Consider the following 12,562-nt stretch of genomic DNA (forward strand, 5'->3'; position numbering starts at 1 on the left):
GAATTGAATGTAACGATTTTAACTGAAAGGACAATAAAGATAGTTGATGAAATAAATGCTGTATAAATGAATGATAAATGTGGAACTATATTCCAGATATCGGTCACTCTGCACATCAAACACGTTGGGCAATTTAACTCAAGATTTTAAAATTTGATAAATAAAAACAAAACGTTTTTAGAAAGTCATGTGAAAAAAGAAAACACAATCTAAAAAAGTATTTAAGACGCAAACAAATTAAGCGATAGAAATCTCAATCCATTTTCTTCTATCGCATATCGTTGTTTGTTAACAACCTTTTAAATAGATACATTATCAAGTCATGAATCCGCCCGACACCTATAAAAGAACAATCATTATCGTAATGACAGCAATCAGATACACGATACTAATTACGTCTTAGATGACGCGTCCTTTAGTGTACATGTGATCTATCCTAGGGGTTGTCAAATGGCGATAAACTGATGAATATGGACATATGATCAGAACTATAGATGAAGTAAATACGGAGACGCATCAACCCTAATTTGTAGCTTATTTGGCGTGGTCTGTGAATTCTTCATGTTTGACACCATTAGGCAAAATAAGTAAAAAATGACACATCCGAAATGTCATCTCTCGCTTCCTCGTACACAATGACATTACGTGTTGTCATTAGCTGTCATTAGCTGTCACACGGTGCCATCGTCATAATTGGAATAATAGATCGAGGAATTAATAATAATGCTGAAAGATGTCTAGAATGTGACTTTTTTCGCTAACAAGCTATGTGGTAAATAGAGGCTAGTTTTAAGTGGTTGATACGGAATATCCGTCTTGGACATATGCAATGGATTTAGGTTATCACTTGTTCTGTCTACGCTGTTACTATTGGTGGCTTTTAAGACAAAAAAGAATAGTTATGGAGCTCCAAAACGTCTTGCACTAACGTTTATAAGAAATGACAACACCGTGCCCTTTGGAGAATGGCCATGATCAGTCTGTCAAAGTAAAATGCAAATTCTAGCACTTTTAAAGCGTTTGGTGTACAACAGTTACGTGGTTCTCCCTCGCTTGGTTGGCACAGGTCATCGTACCCCCGTAACGTAGAACGATGCATATGATGTCAATCACAGGATAATCTCCAGACTGCCGCCAAACCGCTTGAACATTGCTGAGTTGGCCTTAACAATAAAAAAACAAACTATATTAAAAAATTATAAATATGAAAATAAATAAAAAGACGAAACCAACTAACAAAACAAAAATGACTTTCATGCAGTGTAGGTAAACTAGGAGTTGGCGCTGTTATTTGATTATTATTAATTTTTTTGGCGTAACAAACATACTAATAATAATACTAATGAATCCCACAGCCATTTGATCGTGCCATGGTTGTTGGACAGAGTCAGAAATATGAGGTTGATTTCTTGATGACGATGCACTGTTGGTTAGTACAACGATGGGACATCTGTCCAGAGTCGGTCATTAATTAGGATAGGGTAACTGAGAAACCACAGCATATTGTCTACCTATGCGCAACATATAGACACTGTATATACTGTGCGCAACATTTAGCAATCCACTCGACACTTTCCTCTAGATAAGGTCTTCATTTTTAATAAGTGAAACAGATGGCGTTTTGGCTCTCCTGGACCAGTCACTATCAGTCGTAAACGCCAAAATGTGATTCTTCAGAGAATGGTAACATAAAAGTCGTGTCTACAATGAGTTTACTCAAACTGTTACTGAGATGTCTCAGACGTCTTCTTTGGCATAAGCAGCATGTCCCATAGGGCATGACAGCATGTCCCATAGAGCATGGCAGAATGGCTCATCACTAATATACCCATCTTCGATAACGATATGTGGTTTTCACTCTGAAGTCCATCCAAGGTACAACACTGAACTGGTCCAGGGAGTCATGGAAAATGAAACCTTTAAACTTCTCTGAGACAGGACAGAATGTGGCCTGAGGCATATATCTTCCAACAATCCTGAGCATGTTCATTCTGATAAAGGCAGTGAAACTGTGTCTGATATTGAACTGTCTGTCCCTCTTGACAGCAGTGCCACTGACAAGATTCAGGAAAAACCTCATGAATAAACAGAGTCACCCTTGCATTCCATCTACACTGTCTCAACTCCCCAAACCCATGGAATAATCCCCATCACGACACGTCTGGAAAAACCTCATGAATAAACAGAGTCACCCTTGCATTCCATCTACACTGTCTCAACTCCCCAAACCCATGGAATAATCCCCATCACGACACGTCTGGAAAAACCTCATGAATAAACAGAGTCACCCTTGCATTCCATCTACACTGTCTCAACTCCCCAAACCCATGGAATAATCCCCATCACGACACGTCTGGAAAAACCTCATGAATAAACAGAGTCACCCTTGCATTCCATCTACACTGTCTCAACTCCCCAAACCCATGGAATAATCCCCATCACGACACGTCTGGAAAAACCTCATGAATAAACAGAGTCACCCTTGCATTCCATCTACACTGTCTCAACTCCCCAAACCCATGGAATAATCCCCATCACGACACGTCTGGAAAAACCTCATGAATAAACAGAGTCACCCTTGCATTCCATCTACACTGTCTCAACTCCCCAAACCCATGGAATAATCCCCATCACGACACGTCTGGAAAAACCTCATGAATAAACAGAGCCACCCTTGCATTCCATTTACACTGTCTCAACTCCCCAAACCCATGGAATAATCCCCATCACGACACGTCTGGAAAAACCTCATGAATAAACAGAGTCACCCTTGCATTCCATCTACACTGTCTCAACTCCCCAAACCCATGGAATAATCCCCATCACGACACGTCTGGAAAAACCTCATGAATAAACAGAGTCACCCTTGCATTCCATCTACACTGTCTCAACTCCCCAAACCCATGGAATAATCCCCATCACGACACGTCTGGAAAAACCTCATGAATAAACAGAGCCACCCTTGCATTCCATTTACACTGTCTCAACTCCCCAAACCCATGGAATAATCCCCATCACGACACGTCTGGAAAAACCTCATGAATAAACAGAGTCACCCTTGCATTCCATCTACACTGTCTCAACTCCCCAAACCCATGGAATAATCCCCATCACGACACGTCTGGAAAAACCTCATGAATAAACAGAGTCACCCTTGCATTCCATCTACACTGTCTCAACTCCCCAAACCCATGGAATAATCCCCATCACGACACGTCTGGAAAAACCTCATGAATAAACAGAGTCACCCTTGCATTCCATCTACACTGTCTCAACTCCCCAAACCCATGGAATAATCCCCATCACGACACGTCTGGAAAAACCTCATGAATAAACAGAGTCACCCTTGCATTCCATCTACACTGTCTCAACTCCCCAAACCCATGGAATAATCCCCATCACGACACGTCTGGAAAAACCTCATGAATAAACAGAGTCACCCTTGCATTCCATCTACACTGTCTCAACTCCCCAAACCCATGGAATAATCCCCATCACGACACGTCTGGAAAAACCTCATGAATAAACAGAGCCACCCTTGCATTTCATCTACACTGTCTCAACTCCCCAAACCCATGGAATAATCCCCATCACGACACGTCTGGGAAAACCTCATGAATAAACAGAGTCACCCTTGCATTCCATCTACACTGTCTCAACTCCCCAAACCCATGGAATAATCCCCATCACGACACGCCTGAAACTCCGAATAGTGCATATTCTCCGGAATTTTCTTTGACGGCTCGCCTCTACATATCATGAAGAAGGGACAAGGGTACCGGAATTGACAATGTGCTCTACCAGCCAACTCCTCTCTGTAACATTTTATTCTTAATCTGTAAAAGATATTAACGTTGTCTGTGTTACACAACATGTTCATCTCCCTTGCGTGTATACAACCCAAGTTGCTAAGCTACAATTCATGGGTATATATCATGCATCAGCCTTCACTGACTTCCCTAATGGTTCAAGGCAAACTGTTGTGTTCAACATACTCCGATTACCCTAAAGCTCCGAGGTGACACGCTCGCCAAAATTGTCCAACAATTTTATAACACATAATTTGCCGTGTACGTTATTTATTGAAAGCATCTACCCAGGCGACGGGCAGACGACACACAAGTCAGGCAATTGGTTCGCGTAGTGGTTAAGCAATGATGACCTTTATTTGGCGGGCAGAGGCGAGGTGTTGGGATTCATGGATGGACAGCACGTTCACACGCATGCCGGAAATGAATCACCAACGAGCTCTGTCTAACGACCAGAGTAACTAGGGGCGGGGCACCTGACCTGACATTTCAATAAACAAGGGACAAACAAGTGCGCTTCATTTTCAGGCATTTTCCCTACTCTACTCTTCTGATCTCCTAGCATGATAACAAGCTGAATTTTGATGGAAACACAGATGCTACATCCAAGAGGTGTCAACAAAGATCTTTCAATGTTTATCAATAAGTTATGTGTTTGTTTTTTTTATTAGAGCTTTTAACGAGCGAAGCTCTTTTAGCGCTAAGATAGTAGGAAGTTAATGTTAATGTATGGCACTTACAATTATCTTAGGGCTAACAGAGGTTGGAACATGCAGGCCCTGGTATGGAGCCTTGCCTCAACAGACTAGTTTTATTGGCCAGTAATTGAAACTGCAGGTGTATTGTTTGCTAACCTACTAAAATATATGAAGAAGAAGTTCTCCAATCTGTCTGTAAGATTATACCTGATGTGATATAGTATGAACTAATGAAATATGGGTATCGTTATAGTTTTCCACGTTTTAAATCCAATCGTAGCACGAAATCCTTTGTTCCGAACAGTATTAATCTTTTAAACGATTGCTAGTGTTTGTCTTACCTTGTACCTCATATGCATCGTATGAACACAATTTAATCATTTTATCTATACTTCCCATCAAACGTTTAGACTCACTCGAGTAAATAACGCCACTTACTTCAGTCAACTGTTCTAAAATAACCTTTTTTAAAATATTCCTGTTTAAAGGTAATGTTCTCTCATAAACTGACGTATTGTTAAACATATCATAACATTGAAAAGATGATTGTCATGAGTTTAATAAATGATGAAACTCCGTGAAAATTGTCGAATTCTCAACATGACTTTATACTAATACGCACCTGTTCACATGCACGATATTTGGAAATGCTTTTCAGCTGTTTGATGCATGATCCTCGTGCAGTTCAACTGCATAAAGTTTGAAGTTGGTTGCCCAAATCGGCAGTCGAGTATAAAAGTGGGCTGCACTTCCTGACTTCCATAGGTCAACGTCCTCGAAACGCTGCGTCCCAGCCGCAACATATGCAGCATGAAAAGACGACATCGAAGACCAAGTCGTGACTGGGTTCGACCATGGCTGCAAGCTGATAGAATGATGCTATATGGGCAATAGTGCAGACTCATGGATGAACAGTGTGGGGGATACAACGGCATCCTTCAATGTACTGAAAGCTACACCAGGACGTCTTGATGAATTATTTCAGAGTCTCGCACCAAGGTTCACGAAGGATGATACCAATGCCACGAGAGCTCTTGAACCTGGTCTCAAGAGGTAGCCCGGAATAATGCCGATGTGATGTAAATCCCAACTCAACGACTACACTCAACAATGTTCCAGATGTTCTAGATACTTCTATTTGGCAGTTCCCGTAGTGGGTTCGGTTGGGTTGTGGAATTCCCCTCCCTCACCCACCCACTCAGACACAGACACACACAGACATTCACACACAGACAGACACACAGACACACACAGAGACACACACACACACACACACACACACACACACACACACACACACACACAGAGGGTCACACTCTCATATTGTACTTCGCCGCGCGTTACTGTTCGTTGGATGACGACCTTCTTGTCCAGATAGAGACCAACGGCAAGGCCTCTGTTTGCTACCATATTCATAACTCTTTAACACCTTACACACCTAGCCAGTCTGGTTGCCTTATTATTTATACGATTAGAGTGATGAAGTACTTGGAGCCTCCAATCGGAGAGCGAAAGGTCACAGGTTCGATCCCGACCGCGTCATACCGAAACACGTTAAAATATGGTTCCCGGGATGTATTGCCAGGGTACAGCAGGTACTGGTCAGCTATACTGTGTCTGAGTGGGGTATTCATGCTTAACTGCGGCAAGATATCTCAGTGAGGTCGCACTATAGAACCAGCTTAAGTCTGGGCTAGTACAAGCAGCCATACATACGCATGCACGTTGTCATTTGAGCGCAATAGTCTTAAATACCACGTGAAACCCCATTTCAGCTCATCTAGTAAGCCTACTTACACATATACATTCTGGATCCATGCAGCTTGTTAATAACAAAATAATAATAATAATAACGACATATACGGACAAAAAAAAAACAGCAACAAAAAGTCCAAAGAAATGAGAGAGCGGGAGATTTTGACAAGAGCATGGTTTGCTGAAGGCACAGATTGACAATACCACGACACGGAACAGGTGCACAGACTGACCTAGGTTACCGATACGGAGATCCATTCCGGCACTCGGACGACAATTCTCAGCCGGGGAAGAATGTACTGAGGTGTCACGCTGACACTCCCAGAAGGTGATAAGAGCTGAAAGGGTAAGTAGACACATTTGTTTGAGTGTTGGCACACGTGACTGAACTACTTTCCTTTGCCTATTTTGATATGAAGGAAATCACACGTGTCCAGTCACTGGTGACCACAAAGTCTGATTGGCGAATTCCCTACTGAAAAATGCGAGGGCAGAGTCCAGATGGCGATTAGGCACTCTGTTTTCAGTTTATTTGCATTTCTGAGATGTTTTTTCTGTGTTTGAATTCGAATCCCACCTTTCACCGATTTTATTCTTGATTTACCACCACTAAACATGTACCCACTGCTTTCGTGATGGTCGTACAAAAACTTTTGATGAGTGAGTGGGTATGAATTTAACAATATTCCAGCAGTATAACGGACACCAGAAATGGGTCTCACGCACTGTACCCATGTGGGGAATCGAACCCGGGTCTTCAGCGTGACGAGCGAACGCTTGAACCACTAGGCTACACCACCATCAGCCTTTATAGTGAGTGAGTGAGTATTAGTTTTACGCCGCTTTTAGCAATATTCCAGCAATATCACGGCGGCGGACACCAGAAAATGGGTTCATACATTGTACCTATGTGGGGTATCACACCCAGATCTTCCGTGTGACGAGCGAACGCTTTAACCACAAGGCTACACCACCGTCCCCAGCCTTCATCGGACTACGAGACAAAGCACAATCTCGTAAATGTGTTGAAGATCTCACTGTTATATCACCCACTGTATATACGTAGATGAGTGCTCGTGATGATAATCACTGTTATGAACTACGAGGGCGAACATATAAAGGCTCATATTTTTCATAAGATGCCCTAGGGCGAAATATCACTTTGTCATGGTGACGTGATGTCATGAACAATGCCATGACGTCACGGTTCTTTTGCGACGTTGCGTTCTACATGCGGCGACGCGGGTAGTCAGCCCATTGAAAGTAGATTTGGGTTTACTTTCCTCAATTTTACGACTTCGGTAATATTCGTGCACATAACATACTACGTTTACGACACTTGTGCTTAAATATCGGCATGTCCCTCTCTCGCTCTCGGGAAATACCAACATTTCGTCACTCGTGTCGTAAACACAGTATGTCTTGGACACTCATATAATATCCCCTACGTAGGTCAGACAGAATATTTACAGACCGCCGTCATAAAGCAAAAAAGGGGTGTGGAGCGTTAAGAACCTATTCAAGAAATTATTTAACCACGACTTTGATTATAGTATTAACATTTTAATTCGTATCACTCAGAAAGTGGTTACAAAGCAATATTATTTTCAATGAGATGTTTCATACAGTAGGGGTGCAACTTCCCAATTAAAACAGTATAGGGGCTGTTTGAAGCCATGTTACATATATCACAGACGTCGCACTCTGACACAGAAAATATTGTCGCGGTCATCATCTTTTGTAAATGGAATGACTTCTAATATTGGGAATGCCATCATTCAATTTTCATTCGCAAACGTATGAGCGTGGGGATTGAGGTCGGGTTAATTAACAGCTCACAAATGAAAAAGAAAATCAAACCTCCGACTGGAATATTATGCAAAAGTTACATTAAAACATTTTTTCAACTCGAGTTTATCTCAAGTGAGGATTTTCATTTCTTTGTCTGTGAATATAATACATGAACGATGATTTGATGTGAATGCTTGTATGTAACGGACATGGGAGGCGATATTTTCCTCCGCTGGTCTAGAAGACAACGTACGCGTTGACAGTTAGGGCCCGGTCGCGTTGGAAGCGTCGAACTGTTTTATCCGGAACTGGTAACCATGGAGACTGAAAACACACTCCGAATCGGGTTTAGTGAGGTAGCACACGGTGCCGAGAGCCATGTCAAAGACCTGATTGGAGCCAATCATGAAGGAGTTGGTGTCTTTGTAGTGGCCGTTCTAGGTGTATGGGAATTTTAACAATTGTTTCTGCAAATCGGTGGGGTTAGTTTACGGGTTGGAGACTTTGTTTAACTCCACACTGATTTAACTCTGTGCCAGCCTTGAGCTCCTCTCAAGAAGCAACCTTTACTAAGGTTGACTGTAACTCCCATTATTTAACATTGCACTAAGGTTACCTCAATGACTTACGGTCACCTTAGTGCTTTGTGAAAGCAGTCCCTTGGTCTAGATTTTCGAAGCTGTCTTATAAAGTCGTAGTGTCTTACACTAACATTAACTTACCGCTTAACGTTAAGAGAGCTTCGAAAATCTAGTGCCTAGGGGTGGTTTCACAACTCATCTCGTAGCACTACGACTATCGTAAGTCAATGTTACAGTATACGAAGTACGAATGCTACGTGAAAAGTTACGAGATCTTAGGCTTACGAGAGCTTTGTGAAACAGGGTCTAGGGCCTAGATTTTTGAAGCCCTCTTAGCGTTAAGATAGTCGTAAGTGCCATACTTTAACATTAACTCACGTCTGTCTTAGCGCTAAGAGAACTTCGAAAATCAAGGTCCTGGTCTACAATGTTTCTCAGCTAACACACACCGTTTTTATGAGATTATTAACATCATGATACAACGTTGTCACAACGTTAGACGTCATTTTATGATATTATTTCACAACGCCATAACAAATTACCGTAGGGAGACGTTATGCTTTGGGCTCCTTGCAACGTTATAGCGACGTTTCTTATAGCTTGCCAGCTTCAGCTTCAAAAACACAAGACAAAAACAATATAGAAATTGTTGAATAAACATTGAAGAGAATTTCTGCTTTGTTTCCCATATACTGTTCACTACCAGGATAACTATTCAGCTATCAACGTTAAACAGAACGTGTGGTCAACGTAAACTACGTTACAGCGTAAATCGTAGGAGTCCACAGAATGACGTTGTAACAACGAAAACATAACCCTATGACAATATGAAAATGTTTGCCAGGTTTACACTTTGGTTAAAGCCAAACAATCAAGGACACGTTCACAAGTTGACCGTAACGCTGAGACGTTCATTGCTTCCATGCCTTGCTACAGTTCCTTCCATATCTCACGACAGTCCTAGCAACCATCGCTTTGTGAAACGGGATCCACTTGTTGACAGTCCTGTGAACAAGTGCTGGGCCCATAACGATATGTTTTGGGCAGTGCGATTGTTGCAGTTAGAAAGCCTGAAGTGTTGCAGGTTATGTTCGTTTACTGTTTAGGTAAATGCAAAAGCAATGATATGCTACTTTGGGCTGGGACGGGTAGTCGGGATATCAGGGACGGGTAGGTAATGTGTTGCATACGGGTATACGTCTCAATAATCGGACCCCTTATGATCATGTGACTAAGGGATTAAACAAATGTTATATGTTATTCTGTGTTTTGGGTGTTTGCCAATGGGAATGTAACAACGTGCATGAAATGTCTCAATCAGGACCTTTATCGGCTTTTATCCTAGAGTCATCTGTTCCCCGATCAAACGCTTTATCTACCAGATCACGTAGGCGATCGTTGTCAAACGATAGCGTTAGTTGAATGCTGGTGTTAGACACAGGTTTGGCATTCGATGTCGGTAGAAACAGGTCATACATAGGGCTTAGGGAAGAGTTTAATGTCGATCGTAGACACAAATCCTACCGCTTTATACAATACAATGTTTTTCCCTCGATCAGTGGATGTCCATCACAACGGCACATAGTATTTTCAATCTCAACTCCCTGGGTATTATACAACTCTTGCAGCCTACCAGGCGCACCGAGTTAAGGTGGCTTTCCCATCCTTATGAGGTACCCATTCACAGCTGGGTGGACTGGGGCAGATAGTCACAGTACTTTGTCCATGTTAACTACACGTTGCTGTAACTGCAACTAGGTGTTTGCATGTATTCGTCTGGCCACCATCTGTTCATCTACCAACGGATTCGTGGGTTCTTTTAAGTGTACAGGGTTGTGTACTGTACACTAGGGGTTGTGACAACACTGAAAGAGTCTGCACATAAAGTTGACTCCAAGGTTCTTTACACCCGGTCACAGGTGGGCTCGGTCCCGTCACCTCCACGCTCGCTGGATTAGTAGCCTGGGATCTTAGACAGCTCGCCCACCGCACCTTAGACACAGATCCTTGAGTTTACTGCAGGTCTAGACACACGTGTTTCATTTTAATGTCTGTCCAAGGCACAGACACAGAGTGTCGGTCTTAGATAAATACCTTATCATAATGTCGACGATTAGCAACATCATAATGTATATTACACAATTTTCCAATATTGATCTTAGACACATGTCCTGCACGAACTAGGGCTCAACATGGCTCCAATTTCAAGACGTTAAATGTCGGTTCCCAGACACGTTTGCTACAGTTTAATGTCGGCCCTAAACGCTCAAGAGTTTAATGTCTTTCCTGTACATGGTTGCTCGAGGTTGCTTGATGTTTAGTGTCGATTTCAGACATCGGTTCTGGACGAGCAATGTCGACTTCAGACTTGTCTCTAGGCAGTTAATGTCGGTCCTGGACACAGGTAAAATGTCGGTCCTAGAAACAAGTCTTAGACGGTTAATGTCGGTCCTGGACACAGGCTAAAAGTCGGTCCTAGAAACAAGTCTTAGACGGTAAATGTCGGTCCTAGACGTTAAATGTCGGTCCTAGAAAAAAGTCTTAGACGGTAGATGTCGGTCCTAGACGTTAAATGTCGGTCCTAGAAAAAAGTCTTAGACGGTAGATGTCGGTCCTAGACGTTAAATGTCGGTCCTAGACACATTCCGTAGACGTTAACTGTCGGCCCTAAACAGGTCCTGAACGTTAAATGTCGGTCCAAGACACAGGCCCTATACGTTAAGTACTGGTCATCAACAAAGGTCCCGGGCTTTAAATGTCGGCCCTAGACACAGGTCTTAGAAATTTAATGTCGATCTGAGACACAGGTGCTATGAATTCCATGTCACCGACAGACACAGGACCTAGGCGTTTAATTTCGGCCCTAGACACAGGTCTTGACGTTACATGTTGGTCTGGGACACAAGTCCTAGACGTCAAATGTCGGTCTAATACACAGGTCCGAGACGTCAAATGTCGGTCCTAGACACAGGTACTAGTCATTAAATGTAGGTCCTAGACACAGGTCCCATGCGTTTTCAAGCCCTGTGAAAAGTATAGGCATGCTGACAGCCCAAGAATGGCAATCATATTGAATCTGGGATTCAAAATAACATCGAAAAGGACTCAGCACAAAAAAGAACAGAGCTCTGCCTCTATGGAGCTTCAAAAAGTCGATATCAATTTACATGTTCGTTGGTGTTCAGCTATGCAGCCGAGCCATACAGTAACGTCAAGCGGATATTCGAGAAACTTAAACGAATGGGCTAAATGTCATTTCAAATACACCCCTTATGGCTGAGATATTGCCGATGTGACGTTAAATAATAACTCACTCACTGACTCAAATACACCCGTCTTATCTCCCTGAAACCGTCAATCCCTTTTACTGAAATGCCGTTTCTTATTCCAGTTCTTGATAAGGTTTCAAATAGGCCACACAACTCCGGACAAGTTACTTCATGACACATATTTTGGAACTCAGTCTTGACAGCATAAAGATAAGCATGCAGTGTTTCACTCTTGTAACTTCCGCATAGGACATGACTCACGCACGGGGTAGGGGGATGTGTGTCCGCACACTGCCGAGAAGTCGCTAAGTCGGTGGCAGTTCCACTGACACGACTTGTTTGACAAATGACTTGCATAGCAACAGTGATGGTGATGATCATCATGAAATGAATGTATGAATGAATCGATGTTAAAATACCCATTGATTTTGGTTAGGACTGCCCTTCGTATTGGGAAGCAAAAAAATAAATAAATAAATAAAAATATCACCTGCATATCGCTCCGCAACCTGGGAAGGGGTACAGTGTAAAGCAAAGCAAAGTTAAGTCATTGCAATTAACTATACCAAAGAACAAACAGTTTAAGGTATGGTAGTATAAACACTTTGGTTTGAATATATTGCAATGAAAGAAATGTCCATCAAAGAATTGACTGATTA

Source organism: Haliotis asinina, chromosome 4, assembly GCF_037392515.1.
Source record: "Haliotis asinina isolate JCU_RB_2024 chromosome 4, JCU_Hal_asi_v2, whole genome shotgun sequence".
NCBI lineage: Eukaryota > Metazoa > Mollusca > Gastropoda > Lepetellida > Haliotidae > Haliotis > Haliotis asinina.